At 39.8% G+C, this 20,317-nt stretch overlaps 1 protein-coding gene across 1 annotated transcript in view; it reads left to right on the top strand.

Moving 5' to 3' along the window:
* The first annotated feature begins 8,698 nt into the window (after positions 1-8,698).
* Positions 8,699-20,317, top strand: part of LOC140339429 (membrane-spanning 4-domains subfamily A member 4A-like) — a 58,842-nt gene continuing 47,223 nt past the window's right edge. Inside the window, exon 1 of the mRNA XM_072424136.1 lies at positions 8,699-8,843. The gene's annotated coding sequence lies outside the window, so the exon portion shown is untranslated. The remainder of the gene's footprint in view (positions 8,844-20,317) is intronic.

The following is a 20,317-nucleotide window of genomic DNA, read 5'->3' as shown; positions in this document are numbered from 1 at the left end:
GTGTGTGTCCCACAAGACAGTGGGGACACGAATGATTGTCCATATTATATACAAGGAGGTGCTGAGAAGTTCCTGGCTTTGCTACCTTCCGGATGAAAAAGAAAAATGAGTATGTAACTGTGAAAATATCACGTCTTTGCGATTCTTAAAACTGTTTTTTCTTTGAGTGAGAAGCTGTGATGGTAGAGGCACAAGCAAGTTTCATGTCCTTGAAGTTAAGGGCCTTCATGAAATTTTTGTTTCTCCAGGCAAAGTCAGCAAAGGACGATCACACTGAGATGTCACAAACACTGGAGGAGAAGTATCCTTCGTACAGCACTGTAAAAACCTGGATATCTTGTTTCAATACTGGGCATTTCACCGTTGAAGATGATCCCCACAGTGGGCACTCCCCAACCTCAACTGACCAAGCAACCGATGCGATGCTGTCCATGAGCTGATTGAAGAACCGGCGAATATCTGCAAAAAAGATAGCCCAGATACTTGACATCTCATGGGAGTGTGTTGGGTTTGTTATCACCACTATCCTGGCTCCACATCTATGATCCTGAAACCAAGGAACAGTCAAAGGAATGGCGCCACAGCAGGTCTCCGCGGCCGAACAATGTCCAAACCCAGAAATCGTCCAAAAAAGTCATGGCGTCCATTTTCTGGGACACAGACAGTATTCTGTTGGTTGACTACCTACCTCAGGGCTCTGGTATCACCGGACAGTATCATGCTAACCTCCTGAACCAGCTGAAGGAGGCAATTAGGATGAAATGCTGTGGAAAGTTGGCCAAAGGGATCCTTTTTTTGCAGAACAATGCACCTGCGCACATGTCCAACGTTGTGGCCGCCAAATTGAACACCCTGGGTTTCCAATTGGTCCACCATCTCCCCTACTCACCTGACCTGGCCCCTTCTATTATCTGTTCCACCTGAAGGGGCAACGTTTTGAGGACATTTCTGACGTCAAAGATACTGCTGGGAGCTGGTTTGCGGCCCAACCAAAGGACTTTTATTTGAATGGTCTAGAAAAGCTGCAACTACGCTGTACCAACTGCATCAGTTTCAGGGGGGAATATGTTGAATAAATGTGTTATTTCATAACTCTTGCTCTCTTCTTTCTGGACAAAGCCAGGAACTTCTCAGCACCCCGTCGTATAGGCTTCTGAAAGCTCAAAGATAATAGAGAGATAAACTAAACTTTCAGTGTTGTATAGGCTTTTGAGGATAAGAAAGACAACATCCTTTATTACACAATATCTATAGACATAATCTGTGTAGCCAATGAAAGGGCTGAATAGTTGGAGCCTTCCATGATACAGAGATGACCTCCTTGGTAGACCACTTGAAATGCCAGGGCTGAAGTGGTGATGGGGAGTTATGCCAAAGTATTGCTCGGTAAAACAGAACCTGTAAGTCAAGGTTACCCAAGATGTGCACAAATCATGAAAATAGTGAAAAAGTCTGTACAATTTAATATAGAAGGCCAGAATATTTAGAGAAGTACGCTACTCCAGAAGATGCTCTAGTTGCACCAAAAACATGCTAGAGGTCCACTAATACGAAAGAGATTTCTCTACAAACTAAGTTTGTTGGCCTCCTTGAAGGACTGAAGATAGGCCAGGTGCTAATATTGAAAATGTTGGTCTTTCTCTAGTTGCCCATTCCTTCCAGGACCCACAGTTTTTCCAGCTTTTTCTTCTATGTTCACTACCTTCACAATTTCCTTGATCGTCTGTAGGTCCCACTTCTATGAGGCCTCCAGAATTGAGAGCGTAGTCAAGGTGTGCAAGTTAGTGAAGTTCAATGAGGTTGAATTCAGAGGACCCAACACTGGAGCAGATACGAAATGTCCTCATCCAGAGTAATATTAAACCTGCCAGTCCAGTGTAATAGCAAATAGATAACAAAGCTCGGGCATGGGCTGAACATGTTAGGCATAGTAATTTTTCTGTGTTTTGTCATCAATAAAAATGGCTGCTATGTCCTGAGAAGTGATTGATAGGGTCTTTTAAATGTGACCTTTCTGGGGCAAGGATTGCTGGGTAACCCCACTAGAAAAATATAGAACATAAATAGGTATTTAGGAGATCTATGTACAGGAAAAAAAGACTAAAACTGTAATTTAATACTGCATTCCCTCACAGGACACTATTTGAGGACTTTACAGTGTGTTTATGCTTAAACTTTGATTACTCAGTGGATGTTATCTGTTACAATTTTCATTTTGTTTGATTTTCAATATCTTTACTAAATTTTCAATTTTCATAAAAAGAACAAAACAATATATATATATATAAGTATATATATATATATAAAACAAGTCATACCTTTCTTAATTATAATACAAAGAGAAACAGCGATACAGCATGGCATTATATCCACTGAAAATCCACCTGTTCTGTTATGCCCCATAACAATATAATTTTCCCATCAATAATAAATCAAAATAATTTTAGAACATCAATATTCCAGTTGCCTAATTAGCATTATATGCAAATAGGTTTTATTATAAAATAAAAAAATATAAAAAAATATTCAAGTGATTTAAGTGGCCAAAACAAATGTGTAGCTACCAGTGAATATTCTATTTTAAGAAAGAAGAAAGGAGAATTTTATTTGACACATGAATAGACAAAAGACATAATAAATAAAGAAGAGCTTTTTGGCATACAAATGAGTATATTTCAAAACCTCAAGTTCCCAAAGGGAACTGGGTCCATACATAACTACAAAAAGTAATAACAATTCTTACATACAAAGCAAAGTTCTGGTCTGATTATAGGCACTATACAATTTGTGCTGCCTTCATTGCATCTTAGCAGAGACAATAGTATTGATATACATTAGCTTTTCTACTGCCCTCTAGTGGTTGTTTTTTTTGTAAGCAGTCTTTGCATAATATATTCTAGCCAGCAACAGGAAATTATCTAGATTTACAGGATGGTGTTTCACAAAATTAAAGTAAATGAGGAAAGACAATAAAGTTCAGAGAATCTCAGTCAAGAAGCAGATTTCTCCGCTTATTGGCCTTATTTACAGTGTTTAGCTGCCTGTCTAGCTGCACTACACAGGACAGTGTTGTGAGGACAGAACACAATTGTTACTATAGATTAATATTTACAAGTGAGATAACAGTCTCACATTTGCAACAAACAGTCCCAGAGTATGAATAAGTAATCGCAGTCACTCTAAAGAATGTGCTGATGCATTTCGCTTTTAATAGGCCTCTTCAGGGTTAGATAGGGTATGCAATGGCATAAATGTCTGGTTGGTAAGACCAAATGTGTTATGGGAACTTCTGGAAAATAGAGCTAGTATGAAAGGGCACCAGAGGTTAGCACTCTGGCTTTTGCAGCTCTAGGTCCCAAGTTCCAAACTTGACATTTAAAAGAACAGAATTAAACAGCAAAAAAGCAGAGAAGCGTCTGAATACTGTGCTGAATATGGAGGAAGTGCTGAGATCTATCTTGGATCAGGACATTAAAAGGTCACACTTATCTACGGATTAGTGGCAGTTGGTCCAGGAAGTGAGACTGCAATCAAAAAGATATTTGCTTTATCACGTCTATCTATTTCTGTGAACACCCATAGACTGTAAAGGGCGATAAACATTAATTAGATCTTGCAGTATGCTTCTGGTGTATGAAACTGAAGATGATGAAGGTTTTGAACTCAATACACACTACCTTTGTCTCAGTAGGGTGGATCAACTGTAAATTCAGATAATGCCCCTTTAAAAATATCTATGACATTCAATGTGCCTAAGAATAGAGTGTTATATCACCTACGTCAACTATGAAGTAGAAAACAAACAGTGAGGAACTGCTACCAAAAGATATTTCTCAAAATGTACATGCCACTTCTTATCCTAAGTGAAAGGCGTTTTCAGGAGCGATACCTGTACCTGCTGGTGAAGAAAGTTTTGAGGAATGGAAGGATTTTGCATTACAGGTAACAGACAAATTAAATTGTTTTGAAAAACAGTGCACGATGAACATCATATTGACATATTACAGAAGCCATTACCCGCCCATCTAATACTGTACTGGTACACACAATCATGTGGCACATGTTAACTCCCCCTTGCAGATTCTCCTCTGCTCTGTGCTGTCTGCTCCTGCACAGTACAGCCCCATAGACTTCTAAAGGTTTCCCATCATTATTAAAATAGTCAGGGACCAGATACAATTGCATCAATGTTACAATTTGTATGATAATTTATTTAAAACACATAATAAGCTATACAGAGGTTTTTGATCTAAATCATTCTCATGTCTATGTTTTAGTGTACTGCAGATTGGAGAAATACAAGTGTGGATGTGTTACATGTACAAAGTGATGTAAATGCTTTATATAGAAATTAGTTTTTAGTAAAACATGTTCAATGCATGCATTCAAAGAAAAAATATCTTTTTTTGGAACATTTTTCTTCCTGCACTCACAGGTTCTCCCATTATTGACAGTATGTTTGGACTAGGGCTAGTGTTTAATATTACCAAGACAAAAAGTGATTTCCAAAATCCTATAGCTGTGAGGTGAAATTAAATTGTTCAATGGGGATACATATCACTGTACATGATCAGAGGAGGAAGTCACATGTGCCTCATGTATCAGGTAGGTAAAAAAGTTAATAATACTTTATGTGTTCTATTTTCCCCCAATTTAATAGTGAAAAAAATACAATTATTTGAGCTGAAAGTTACATCTTATCATGGCTCAGTATATAAATGTAAATATATATATATATATATATTTTTTTTTTTTATTTTTTTTTTTGCGTATACTTAACCAAGGCAATAAAAGTTGACATATGTTATCACTAATGAATGCCTCTCTCTCCTCTCCAGGTCATAAAAAATATTTTTAATTCTTTACTATTCTATGAAAAACTATATTTTTTTGTGCGTTTTTTCCTATCACTTGAACCTAGAAGAAGGTAGTTATCTTTAACTACTTTTCAATTTCAGTTCTTCCTGATGATTTCTGTCTGTAATGGATTACTTATTAATGCCCTTTATTGTTTCAATCTCGCTTACATCTATACGTCAGATACCACCCGTAATAAATACTGAATACTAAAGTTCTAAGCTGTAAAACATTTAGAATAAAAGCTCAAAGTCAGGTAAGTCTCCCATTAACCTTGTGCATATTATCTGGCACAAAGGAAAGTATGGAAGCTCTCAGTGACCTTCAGCACTGTAGTAGAAAATAGATGATAAGCTTGTAGAGCACAGATATTTAAAACATATTTAAAGGTGGAAACTATTAAAATCTGTTTGTTATTGGATCTGATCAGGAGACACTGAAAATTTTCTAATTATGCAACACATTGTGAAGCAGGGAAAGACAAAGGGGCTACTTGTCCAACAAGTTAGTAGTGATGCTAAACCACTGGTCTTGAGTGGGGATATTTTACTTTTCCTAGAAAATTATCAGAATGAGAGCAGTAGTCAGTGACTCAGGTTAGGTGTTATTTAGCTTGTCACACTTTCCTCCTCCTTGCTAAAGCGCTGGTGCCTCTATCCTGCACATACAGGCAGTTTTGACTTCGGGCACATTAGCTCTTTCAAATTTATTCAGTATTGCCCATCCTGCTGGTCAATCAGTAATTTAGCTGGCTTAGATACTGTGCTCAGCATTCGTGCAGAGCCCCTGATTCATCAAGCAGAATCGGATTATCGGTCGCGCATTCGTATTCGCGATCCGGAATCGTACGCGATCGCGCTATTCAGCAACTGAAAAAGATTGCGGCCGGAGCCGCGCATATCCGGCAGCTTTACACTGGCAAGCGTGTATTAAAAGTCACTGTTCCCCTAAAAAATCATTCTTTCTAATGGCACACACATTACCCATAGCCCTAAGTACGCGCATACTCGAGTCCGGACCGCGGTAATCCGCGATCGATGGCCGCGCATACTTTCGCGCTTCCAACGCGTGGATTTTATTGATGAATCAGGGGCAATGTGTCTCTAGATTGCAATGTGTCTCTAGATTCACTGCCAAGCCCCCTAGCTCTGCTGTTCTAACCCCTTGTCACCCAGTCTGCTGTTTCTCTGTCTGTTCTCCTGTGCTTTTCCAGTGTTTCCTTGTGTCTACAGTAACCCCCATGTCACTGGTGCCTCTTGTCTCCTTCAGTGTCTCCTGTGTTCCCCTGTGTTTGCGGAGACTCCTGTGTCACCTGTGCGTCTCTTCCTGTATCTCCTGTGTTGCCTGTGTCTTCAGGGACCTTTATGTCACCGGTGTCTATTGTCTCCATTCCTAGTTCCTAATTCCTAGTCCTTGCGCCTGGTTCTTGACCTCACTTGTTTACTGCCTGCCTTGATCTCAGCCTTCATTGACAATTCTCCAGCCTGTTGACATTGTTCTGCCTACCCTGGTGTGGCTAAGGACCGCAACCTGGCAAGAGTCTGCAGCGCAACATCCTCAACTTTAGAGGCTCTGGGGAATACAAGGCTGCGGCTTAGATTCTGCACATTGGCCCTTTTTAGGGCTCACACCACCATTGTGCAAGCCATAATGCCTTCAAGAGGCTACTTAGTATTCAATTCTGTGACCACAAGAATGTCACATCAATATCAGCATCTACCCTACCACAATCTGAAACACAGGTAAATATGGAAGATCCCAGTGGCCTTCAACAATACAGTAGAAAACAGATGATTGAGCACCTAATTCATTTTTAAAGTGTTTCCAGAGCTGAAACTTTTTTTATGGAAAGAGGAGGTGTTAAAACTTTCAGGTTTTTATTCATGTTTAAGAAAACTGGATTCAAAAACTATTCTAATTATGCAACACAACATGAAGCAGGAGAGGCCTAGGATAAGGGGCCATTTATCCCCCAAATGAGTAGTATTGGGTCAGTTGTATTAGGGGAGATATTTTACATAAAATGGCGAGAAGCAAGTGATGTGTCTTCTATTGACATTGAATGGGCAGTTCACATATGTGGAGAGATGTTCAAGTTTGTTTTAATAAAACCAGTAAAGTATAGGAGTGAAAAATAACTCTATCATGAAAGGAAAGTATTACACCAATAAAATAAAGTTAAAAGGTATATAATTTATTGTAAATGTCCATTGAAAACAGCCAACATGTATTGGGGATCAAAGAATGCCCTTCTATCTAGGATAGAAGATATATTTCAAAGGGTCCAAAATATATATTATTTTCTTTTTTTGTTTTAAATGTGGGTAATTATTTCTGTATTTATTAATACTTTGCAGAAATAAGTGACACATCACTTGCTGTTTACCATGGGCCTACTTTATTAAAGCTCTCCAAGGCTGGAGAGGATACACTTTCATCAATGAAGCTGGGTGATCTAGCAAACCTGGAATAATCTGGTCCTAGTTTCAAAACATTTGCTAGCATTCCATTCCAGGTTTCCTAGATCATCCAGCTTCACGGATGAAAGTGTATCCTCTCCAGCCTTGGATAGCTTTAATAAATCAGGCCCCATAGTAGAACTAGGAACCTTTAGTCTGGAAAGCAAACACAACCAATTGATCCATAGTAACGGGTAAAAGGAAGTGTATCATGGAAACCGTGACATAGGGTGGCATTGATTTACAGGCATGGTAAAATATGTGGTTTATTGTGACACACATTTTTACATCTGCTTCCACTGAAACTTTGAATATTCAGTCATGTAACACCTCAAATTTGGTTCTGGAAGACTTTCCTCTTGTGATCACAAGAATTAAATTGACAACTCTATAATACTCAGCAATTTCTTAGGGTCACTTATGTAAAAAAATATCTCCTCTTAATACAACTGGACCAATACTAGTTTTCTGTATATTTCAACTGGCGTGATATTATTTTAATCTTTCTCTAGATAGCTAATAAGGACTTTGGAATTGATATAGCTGTAGTGAATCATTTATCATCTTGTGCCTTGATAAGGCAAAGCCCTTCAAGGAGCAAGGAAGTGAAAAACATTTTTTTGTTGTTGCATGGTTTCATTTTTAATAACCATTTGATGACTTGAACAAATTATAATATTTCTGAAATTCAGATAGAATAAATTTTGCAAGGTCTAAAGAGACGGTCTGACACAAAACAGTTAGTGTGAAACTAAACCTACTTTATTGGCCTGTGACTGTTTCATTCAAATAATCCCAATCATGAGCTATCGTGTTTGGCCGGCCCAGGAATTTATATCTCCAATACTGGCACACATAAGTTCATTCATTCTTGGCATGTGCAGGGGAAGCCCAGATTGTCTGGTTTCCTGGCCTCAAAAGCTGAATTAGGAATGCACAATTTTCCCTTTCTACAGTAATGACCTACCTAAAATTTTTATTCAAAACAGAATCTTTGGAATTTGTTGGAACCACTTTAAGACCCTAATATTATTCTAGTCATTTTCTTGCCAGGTTATATTTTTCAATAATATCATTAGGTTGAAAAATTATTTGTGTATTCTAACATTAAAGTGGACCTAAACTAAAGTTTTTACTTTATATTATTTTTCTTTTCCTTCTGTTTTTTAACTGCAACACACTTAAAAAAAAGGTGTAGCTTCTCCCATTATGTCATAATCAATGCGCCAATCAAGACTGAATGGAGCAAAGCCTCTGCATCACACATCCCGGGAAGCTCCTGGCTGCTCCTTCTTCGCATGTAAGCATTTTCTTACACTGAGGGGAAAAAGATGCATATCTCACGCATGCGGCATTCTTTTTTTTCACCTTTACAGCAGGCCACGTCACCCAATCTCGCATCTGCCCTGGGCGAGGTCTGGTGACATAGCAAGAGGAAGGAAGAAGAAGATGGTGGTGCCCTGCACTTCGTCCAGGGTCCAATCGAGGACTTCTCCAGAGCAATCGAAGGGTTCTGCGGATTTAAAGGTGTGATTTTTTTTTAAGTTTTGGTTTAGTTTCTCTTTAAATTTATTTTTTATTTTATTTTGATAAAAATAGGGTGTAATCACTTTTTTGGTAGCAATAAAGGTTAAGGTTTTTCTCACATTTGTTATCCTATATTACTCATATCAATCTTTTACAATTATGAAAAAAGAGCTGACCATTTCAAGTACTCTTGGCAATTTTTTTAGAGCTTGTCCCAACCCTGTAACAGTAATTTTAGAGAGAGTTTAGCATTGTTACGGGAAGTTGAAAACTAACAGATCTACTATCAGGTAATACTTTTTCAATCCTCTCTGATCAGCCTGTGGTATTCACATTAGTGACATCATCTGGTCACCTGATACTTGATACCTGATGAATATTCATCCTTTGCGTTGCATATATAACAATCAATACTATATACATATATAATTACAGTTAGGTCCATAAATATTTGAACAGAGACAACTTTTTTCCAATTTTGGTTCTGTACATTACCACAATTAATTTTAAATGAAACAACTCGGATGCAGTTGAACTGGAGACTTTCAGCTTTATTTCAGTGGGTTGAACAAAAAGATTGCATACAAATGTGAGTAACTAAAGCCTTTTTTTTCAATCGTTTCATTTCAGGGGCTCAAAAGTATTTGGACAATTGACTCAAAGGCCATTTCATGGGCTGGTGTGGGCAATTCCTTCGTTGTGTCATTATCAATTAAATTAAAGGCCTGAAGTTGATTTGAGGGGGAAGGGGGGGCATGTATGTAGAAGATTTTGCTGTGAACAGACAACATGCATTCAAAGGAGCTCTCCATGCAGGTGAAACAAGCCATCCTTAAGCTGCAAAAACAGAAAAAACCCATCTGAGAAATTGCTACAATATTAGGAGTGGCAAAATCTACAGTTTGGTGCATCATGAGAAAGAAACAAAGCACTGGTGAACTTCAAAAGACTCCCAAAGACCTGCACATCCACGGAAGATGTCCACGGAAGACAACAGCAGAGGATGATTGCAGAATCATTTCCATGGTGAAAAGAAACCCCTTCACAACAGCCAACCAAGTGAACAACACTCTCCAGGAAGTAGGGGTATCGATATCCAAGCCTACAATAAAGAGAAGACTGCATGAAAATAAATATATAGGGTACACTGCAAGTTGCAAGCCACGCATAAGCCTCAAGAATAGAAAGGCTAGATTGGACTTTGCTCAAAAAAATCTAAAAATGCCAGCACAGTTCTGGAAAAACATTCTTTGGACAGATGAAGCCAAGATCAACCTTTACCAGAATGAAGGCAAGAAAAAAGTATGGGGAACAGCTCATGATCCAAAGCATACCACATCATCTGTAAACATAGCGGAAGCAGTGTGATGGCTTAGGCGTGCATGGCTGCCAGTGGCACTGGGACACTAGTGTTGATCGATGATGTGACGCAGGACAGAAGCAGCCAAATAATTTCTGAGGTGTTCAGAGACTGTGTGTTCAAATCCAGCTAAATGCAGTCAAATTGATTGGGAGGCGTTTCATAATACAGATGGACAATGACACAAAACATACAGCCAAAGCAACCCAGGAGTTTAATAAAGCAAAGAAGTGGAATATTCTTGAATGGCCAAGTCAGTTACCTGATCTGAACCCAACTGAGCATGCATTTCACTTGTTGAAAACTAAACTTCAGACAGAAAGGCCCACAAACAAACAGCAACTGAAAGCCTCTGCAGTAAAGGCCTGGCAGAGCATTAAAAAGAAGGAAACCCAGCATCTGGTGATGTCCATGAGTTCAAGATTACAGGCTGTCATTGCCAGCAAATGGTTTTCAACCAAGTATTAGAAATGAACATTTTATTTTCAGCTTTTTAATTTGTCCAATTACTTTTGAGCCCCTGAAATGAAAAGATTGTGTAAAAAAAAGACTTTAGTTCCTCACATTTTTATTCAATCTTTTTGTTAAACCCACTGAATTAAAGCTGAAAGTATGTAGTTAAACTGCACTGGAGTTGTTTAATTTAAAATAATTGTGGTAATTAGTGTTGGTCGAATACCCCACTATTCGATTCAACGGCTATTCGCTTGAATAGACCTATATTGTTCGGGTGATTGGGAGCGTGGACAGCATTCGTAACTGTCATCTGGAGCTGGGTACTGGGCAGGCGCCAGCAGCAAAAGCAGGAGGAGTAGGCGGTGGCCCCTGAAACAGAGTGTGGATGAACAAGATTCCCAGTGTCTCTACCTACTATCTAGCGAAACCAACCAAGGAAACCAGCCAAGGGATCGGGCTTGGCGGAATCAGGAGGGAAAGAAGACCCTGTTGAGCTTGACTCTAGTCTGCAACTGTGAAGAGACATGATAGGTGTAGGATAAGTGGGAGTATGAAGAGGTTAAGACTGTAGAGGCTCCAACTATTGATGAATGTGAAGAGGCTGAGGCTTCCCCTCACATGGACAGTGTAGGGGCCATAGCTATTGGAGACATTGCTGTGTAGGGGACTGTCTTTTCCCATCTGCTAGCTGTCTCTTTGTAAAATGTGGCATGGACAGCGGAGCTGTGTGACCGGCTAATTTTTGCACAGAGGACTATTTCTGTATTTCTCTCAAAAAAAATGGATATTTAATTGTGATACCTCTTGCTATCTATCAAAAAAAGGCAGAAAAATGTCTGTATTTCTCTCAAAAAAATACAGATATTTAATTGTGATACCTCTTGCTGTCTATTAAAAAAAGCCAGAAAATTTTCTGTATTTCTCTCCAAAAAAATACAGCTATTTAATTCTGATACCTCTTGCTAGCTATCAAAAAAGCCAGAAAAATTTCTATTTCTCTCCAAAAAAAAAAACAAATATTTAATTCTAATACCTCTTGCTATCTATCAAAAAAGGCAGAAAAAATTCTGTATTTCTCTCAAAAACATACCACTATTTAATTCTGATACCTCTTGCTATCTATCAAAAAAGTCAGAAACATTTCTGTATTTCTCTCCAAAAACACAGATATTTAATTCTGATACCTCTCTTGCTATCTATCAAAAAAGTCAGAAACATTTCTGTATTTCTCTCCAAAAACACAGATATTTAATTCTGATACCTCTTGCTATCTATCAAAAAAGGCAGACAAAATCTTGTTTTTATCTAAAAAATATAGATATTTAAATGGGATACCTCTTGCTATCTTATAAAAAAGGCAGAAACAGTTATGTATTTCTCTCAATAAAATACAGATATTTAATTCTGATACCTCTTGCTTTCTTTCAAAAAAGGTTGAAAATTTCTGTATTTCTCTCAGCAAAAAATACAGATATTTAATTCTGATACAACTTGCTGTCTATCAAAAAAGGCAGAAAAAAATCTGTACTTTTCTCCAGACATACAGATATTTAATTCTGATACCTCTTGCTATCTATCAAAAAAAGGCAGACAAAATCCTGTATTTATCACAAAAAAATACAGATATTTTTTGTGATACCTCTTGCTATCTTTTAAAAAAGGCAGAAAAATTTCTGTATTTCTCTCAAAAAAAATCCAGATATTTATTTCTGATACCTCTTGCTATCTATCAAAAAATGCATAAACATTTCTGTATTTCTCTCAAAAAAGGCAGATATTTAATTCTGATACCTCTTGCTATCAAAAAAAAGGAAGACAAAATCCTGTATTTATCTAAAAGAAATCCAGATATTTATTTGTGATACCTCTTGCTATCTTTTAAAAAAGACAGAAAAATTTCTGTATTTCTCTAAAAAAAAATCCAGATATTTATTTCTGATACCTCTTGCTATCTATCAAAAAAGGCATAAAAATTTCTGTATTTCTCTCAAAAAAGGCAGATATTTAATTCTGATACCTCTTGCTATCTATCAAAAAAAAGGAAGACAATATCCTGTATTTATCTAAAAAAAATCTGGATATTTATTTGTAATACCTCTTGCTATCTTTTAAAAAAGGCAGAAATTTTTCTGTATTTCTCTCAAAAAATACAGCTATTTATTTCTGATATCTCTTGCTATCTATCAAAAAAGCAGAAACATTTCTGTATTTCTCTCCAAAAAATAAAGATAGTTATTTCTGATACCTATTGCTATATATCAAAAAAGGCAGAAAAAAAATCTGTATTTCTCTCCAAAAAATACAGATACTTAATTCTGATACCTTTAGCTATCTTTTAAAAAAGGCAGAAAAATGTCTGTGTTTATCTATAAAAAACAAAGATATTTAATTCTGATACCACTTGCTATCTATCAAGAAAGCAAGAAAAATTTCTGTATTTCTATCCAAAAAATACAGATATTTAATTCTGGTTCTGGTTCAGTGTTGTCATGTGGCTCAAAGTTCCCACAGCTGAGGTAATTCTGAACCCACAGTCCTTTGGGTCGAACAGCAGCACAAGATCGTCCTCCTCCTCCTCCGCCTGGTCTTGCCATCCACAGAACATGCTGCCTTGTGTTTGGGTGGATGGATACCATGTACCCTCCATATCCTCCTCTGCCCCTTCCTCCCCATCTCCTATACCTGCAATCTCCTCCTCATCCTCTTCCTGGATTTGCGGTACACTATACCTAGTAGGCATGCATGTCCGAGATGATGCTTGAAACGTCATCTCTTCCTGCATCGTCCGCTCTGTGTCGTGTCAGAGCTCCACTATCATCTGTTCCAGCAGGCATATGATGGGGATGGTGTCACTGACACAGGCTAGATCCCTGCTAATCATCCTGGTTGCCTCTTCCAAAGGTGCCAATACAGTGCACAAGTTCTCAATTTGCAGTCACTTCGCAGGGCTGTAATAAGGTAATGTAGGTAAGCGTCTCAAACGAACAGACTCTGCCACGTAATCCACCACCGCTTTCTGTTGTTCAGCGAGCTGCTGCAGCATGTAAAAGGTGGAATTCCAATGAGTGCCCACATCACAAATTAACCGGTGCACCAGCAGAATGAGGTTTTGCTGTAAATCCATCAGTATGGCACTGGCTGTGTACGACTGGCAGAAATGTGCTAACAACATTCTTGCCTTCAGCAACAGCAGCGAAGGCCTGGGTAATTTCCAAGGAAGCGTTGTACTATGAGGTTTATAATGTGGGCCAGGCAAGGTATGTGTGTGAGTTTGCTAGAACGCAGGGCTGCCAGCAGATTGGCCTCGTTGTCACACACGACCTTGCCTGGCTGTAGTCCATGCGGAGTTAGCCACATGTTTTCCTGCTCCTGCAGGGAACTTAGAATGGTTGCGCCCGTGTGGCTGAGGGAACCAAGGCATCGCAACCACAGAACTGCGTGGCAACGTCTGACTTGTGCACTGAAATAGCAAACTGCAGGTTTTTGTTGGTGGTGAACAGATGCTGGTGAGTGGGAGGTGCTGGGTCTCCATCGCAAAGGTCTCTTGTCCCTGGAAGAAGAGGTTGAGGCAGAGGAGTCAAAGGAGGAGGAAGAAGTGGAGGTCGAGGAGGATATTGTGGCAATGTGCTCTGGGCGGAGCTAGGTATGCAGGCATTGCTGCAGCTGCATTTTCCCCTGCTACCGGCAAAGTTACCCAGTGAGCTGTGTAGGAAATATATTTTCCCACTCTATGCTTGCTCAACCAGTTGTCAGGTGCATCTTGCCAGAAACTGAATGCTGCAAGGCCACAGACACATTGCTCTGCACGTGTTCATGCACACATTTTTCTGCAAAATACTGCCACTTGGGCATAATGTACTGTGGATTCGCGCAAAGGAGTGCGTGACGGAATTGCTGCATTGATTAGCTTTGTTTTGGGGTCATTCGGGCCATATTTTCTCTTGCGCTCCAGCATCTGGAGGATGGAAGTTTGGATGCTGCTAATGCTAACCACAGAAATGTTGGACAATGGGGTAGAAGGTGTGGGGGATGGCAATGATGCCTGGTATTGACTGCTAGCAATGTGACAAACACCAGCCGATCTGCGATCCAAATCCTTCTCTCCGCTGGTGGAGCTTGAAAACTGTAATGCTCCTTGTTCGCCCCATGTTGGATTATAGACATCGTCATCCTTAGAAGAGACAGTTTCCCTGTATGTGCCGAAACGTGACATTTTGGCTCATCTGGCTCAGGGTGTTGGGGTGAAAAGTAAGAAGAGGGAAAGCCTGTGAACTGACTTTCTTCGTCAGATGACTGAAACAACTAAGCGTATTCAAGGAATGCGTCCTGGTCCACCTCTCCAACCCCTCAGTGGGACTCCTCTACGTACTGCTGTACACGGAACATTCCAGACGAGAAAGAAGTAGGAGGAACTGGTGTATCAGAGACTATAGTTTGGGAACCCCGTGAGGCCTTTGTCTGGGACTGGGAGAAGGAGGGGGTGTAATCACTTGACCCAGGCTGGGTCATGTACTCTACTACCTTTTGTTCAGGGTGCGGTAATAATGGACACACACCACCACCACCAGCTCTAAAATGTCTAAGGTCCGGCTGGCTCCCCTGGCAAAGCTGTCCCTTCCTCTTTGGCTAGACATAGTTGAAATGTTTGTGTGGTTTCACACCCTGCAAAATACTTTGGAGCAAATATGCTTCACAAAGTGTAAATTTTTACAGTAAACAGATTTTTTTTTTGGAAGGGGGGGGGGGTGTTTACCAAAAAAATGCAAGTGCACTGTGTGTGTTGTACTTGGCACTTTCCTTCAGCAGTGACACTTGTAATATGCAGCACAGTATACAAATGTGACCGTCAGTCACGGCGTCTGTCTGACTGTCTCTCAGTACAAGTGTGATAGTGTGCACGCCGTCAGGGTACCCTGGCTCTGGCTGCCTGTATGTAACACACTGACTGACTCACTATCTATCTAGCTTACTATCTGACTAACAGTGAAACACTCTACCTATCTGAGTACAATAGATTACAGGACTGAAGCAATACAGTACAATCAAACTATCTATCTGACTAATAGTGAGTGTGACACAGTCTATTTATCTAGCTACAGCACTTTTCTAGAGAGGTTTTGTCTGCTAGCAGATCTCTGTCAGGAGTGGTAAATGCAGGCACGCCCTGGCCTTATATAGGCCAATGGCTGCCTGTGTGGCATGCGGTGACAGACAGCCAATTGGCTGCCTGCCACCACAAACATGGAGGAGAGCATCCCTGCTCTTATTGGAGGGCCCTAGCATTATGGGGGGGTGCCGAACCTAGGAACATGTGATATTCGGTTTCGGGTCAACCTGAATTTAAACAGCCATATTCGAGTCGAACATAAGGACAACCCGAGTTCGAACACCAACACTAGTGGTAATGTACAGAACCAAAATTAGAAAAAAGTTGTCTCTGTCCAAATATTTATGGATCTAACTGTATATATACATATGGGAATATCTGTTGCCAATGTTACACTACACTGACTGATTCAATCAATTTTGGTTGGTGATTTTTCTAGGACACATACTCCTCTTTTTCTCAGAAAAAATATTAATATTATGATTAATATTATTATCTCTTCTGCTTTTAAAGTTTTCTTTCACATTTATGTTTTTTTGTGTGTTTTTTTCCCCAAAAGTCATTATTATGTGTAGTAAAACTACCCAACTGTGTAACCTGAGAAGGTTGTAAAAGTGTGCATATAGCCAAGTACAAATAAGACTTATGTACAAGCAATGTAGCCTTGAACCATTCAACATTAAACACTGCACAGGTAAAGATCCTCAATCTTACTTAGATTGAAAGCTAAGATGTAATGTGTTTATGTTATATAGCTAAATTTTTTATCAAATTTATTTAAAATAGTTGCAACTTTATTGAAAAAAAAATTGTTTGTTTTACTACATTTTATTTGTGTATATTTATGTGTAAGAGGTATTAGCCTTATTTTAAGCCTTTGATTATTTGCAAAGAAATGGAGTATTGGCACATTTGTGTATATTTCATTTGAAATCTGTGTAATCAGTTGATGATTCTTTTTGCTGCCAAACTGCATGTTAAAATTAGCATTCTTGATTAGAAAAATAATTACAATCCCCAAAGCATTACATCCCCAATATATTACAATATAATATATACATCTATCCAAAGCAGAGAACCAGTATTTTAACAAAATGTACAATATTTTTTATTATTGTTATTATTTATTTATTATGTACACAATGAACATGCAACTGTTTATCAAATGTCTATTTTCTGTAAACTAAAATACACCATAATTAGTTTAAGATCACACAGACACTATATAATTCAAAATTTTTGTACAAATTAAAATATGACATTATGTTGAAAAAATATTTTACAAATATGTTAGGCCTCAAAACTGCATACAACTGTGAAACAGTAAAAAATTATGGTACTCAACATTGATTTACTTAAAAAAGTAAGATGATTTGGTGGGTGACTAAAAATTGATTTTCCAGTTATACATTACATTTTTTTATTTATCTTTTCCTAGGAAATTTTAGTGACAGCATTATGTTCAGTGGCTTGGCCATGGATTTGAAAGGTTGTCAGGGTGTTAGAAAAATGTAACTTTCCCGAACACATTTTAATTATAAGCACACAAGCTATGTGTTTTCTATATTTTATATCATTCACTTGGGACATGTTCTTACAAGCTTCTACAAACAATTTGAAGCAGCTTTGTAATGAACTTTTACAGTTAATAAGTTAAATGTGCACAACAGCAAAAATTAGCCTTGAGTTGAGCAAAAAAAAATTTCTTCTTGCAATACCTCTGTGAATTCTCTTGCTCACCCCTAGCATAAACAGGAAATAATATTTTTTTCATGATAAGTCATTGGGTGACATTAGTTCAAATGTTGTGCTCTGTGCAATTGGGACCTAACTCATTGTTAACTGATACAAAATCATACAAACAAAAGGCACATTTATTTGGTCATTTTTCTTGAATGGCAGACAGTGATAGGTAAATCTTCACATATTGGAGGTTTTAAATGTTTTACAAACATTTACATAGTTCAGAAAAGTTTAAAAAAAGAAAAATATTCTTTTGGGGACTTTTTAGAAATATTGTTAGGAAACACTTATAGGACTGGCAATTTTGTGCTGTGTGCCACCACAGTATCCCACACAGCCTATTTTGCCCAGCAATGTCACTTGCAGGAGCAAAGAATATAGAGAAATAGCAGCACCCCCTGCTTCCATTTAGCCATGCAGCCTGATGTATTTTATGGCATCCCCTGCATCCACTAGAGGCTGATTAGCTCCTAAATCAGTCCTGCACTACCATTGGCTGCTGGGACTTAATACCGTGTTTCCCCGAAAATAAGACACTGTCTCATATTTTTTTGGGCTTCCAAAAACACACTAGGTCTTATTTTCAGGGTAGGTCTTATATACTTTTTTTAATGAAAAAAAACACTTACCATATTCCCAAATTCCCCTTACAAATTCCCCTTCTGATCACTCTGTGCTTTTTTTCCACTGTTCGGCAGTTAGGACATGGAACAGCAGGTGGCGCTGTGCCAGTTTCTTTCCTGCTTTACAAACAGGAAAAGACACGATGCTGGCAGAGGAGAGAAGAGAGACGCTGCTGCAGCCAGAAACACACGCAGGATCGCGTATCAGGTGAGTATATTATTTTAATTTTTTTTTTTAACACATTTTTAAGGGCTCACTAGAACTAGCCTGGTTACATGCACTTCAGCTTCTGACAGGCGAAGTGCATGTAATATCACTCCGCCTGTGACAGGAGCCAGAACTACAAGGAAAGCATCGGCTTGTGCGGCTGTGTGTTAGCCCGCTGTGTGTACGCCCGCTGTCTCCCGCTCGGTGAGTACTGTTTTAATTTATGTTTGCTTTTATTTTTTTATTTTTTTTTTTATTTTTCTACTAGGTCTTATTTTCGGGGTAGGTCTTATATTAGGGCAGGTTGGGGGAAAAGTGCTAGGTCTTATTTTCGGGGTAGGTCTTACTTTCGGGGAAACACGGTAGCATCTCTTCTCCCAGACACCAGTGCCTTTTGTAGTTATAACCTAGGCTGACTTGCTGCTGGTGTGTTTTCATGTGATTTACTGTTGCTGACCTTGCCTGTGACTCTGACTCTGCTTGTGTTTTGCCCTTGTGTACTTCATTTGGTGGATGGATCATCTGTGAATGACCTCCTCACACTGCTCACCTCACACTGCCCACTTCACTCTGCCCACCTCACACTGCTCACCTCACACTGCCCTCCTCACACTGCTCACCTCACACTGCCCTCCTCACACTGCTCACCTCACACTGCCCACCTCACACCTCACACTGCCCTCCTCACTCTGCCCTCCTCACACTGCTCATCTCACATTGCCCACCTCACACTGCCCTCCTCACTTTGCTCACCTCACATTGCCCACCTCACACTGCCCACTTCACTCTGCCCACCTCACACTGCTCACCTCACACTGCCCTCCTCCCACTGCTCACCTCACACTGCCCACCTCACACCTCACACTGCCCTCCTCACTCTGCCCTCCTCACACTGCTCATCTCACATTGCCCACCTCACTCTGCCCTCCTCACACTGCTCATCTCACATTGCCCACCTCACACTGCCCTCCTCACACTGCCCACCTCACACTGCTCACCTCACTCTGCCCTCCTCACACTGCTCACCTCACACTGCTCACCTCACACTGCTCACCTCACACTGCCCTCCTCACTCTGCCCTCCTCACACTGCTCACTTCACACTGCCCACCTCACACTGCCCTCCTCACTTTGCTCACCTCACAATGCCCTTCTCACACTGCTCAACTCACACTCCCCTCCTTACACTGCCCTTCTCACACTGCCCTACTCACACTGTTCACCTCATACTGCACACTGCCCTACTCACACTGCCCACCTCACATTGCCCTCCTCACACTGCCCTCCTCACACTGCTCACCTCACACTCCTCACCTCACACTCCTCACCTCACACTGCCCGCCTCACACTGCTAACCTCACACTACCCACCTCACACTGCTCACCTTACACTGCCCACCCCATACTGCTCACCTCACTCAGCCCTCCTCACACTGCTCAACTCACACTGCCCACCTCAAACTGCTCACCTCACATTGCCCTCCTCAGACTGCTCACCTTACTCTGCCCTGCCCACACTGCCCTTCTCACACTGCCAACCTCACACTGCCCTCCTCACACTGCTCACCTCACACTGCCCTCCTCACACTGCTCACCTCACACTGCCCACCTTACACTGCCCACCTCACACTGCCCGCCTCACACTGCTAACCTCACACTGCCCACCTCACACTGCTCGCCTCACACTGCTAACCTCACACTACCCACCTCACACTGCTTGCTATAGGTGGAGACTGCAGCATTAGATTGGGGCACTGGTGTCTGGTAAGGACTGGTGCTGACCAGGGTCTTACATATAAATTACTTATACAACATACTAATCTTTAAAAATAATGATAACTAATATTCAAATTTTTTGAAAATTAACAATCATAATAAAAACAATCGCTCTTCAATGAACTGTTAACCACCTGAGCGTTACACTGATTTCTAGATTTCTGTTCCAAAAGCGTCACAGGTTTTCATGAAATTTTTTTTTT

This window comes from Pyxicephalus adspersus, chromosome 10, assembly GCF_032062135.1.
Source record: "Pyxicephalus adspersus chromosome 10, UCB_Pads_2.0, whole genome shotgun sequence".
Classification (NCBI taxonomy): Eukaryota; Metazoa; Chordata; class Amphibia; order Anura; family Pyxicephalidae; genus Pyxicephalus; species Pyxicephalus adspersus.
The sequence above is the reverse complement of the archived record's forward strand: the minus strand, read 5'-3'. Positions and strand labels throughout refer to the sequence as shown.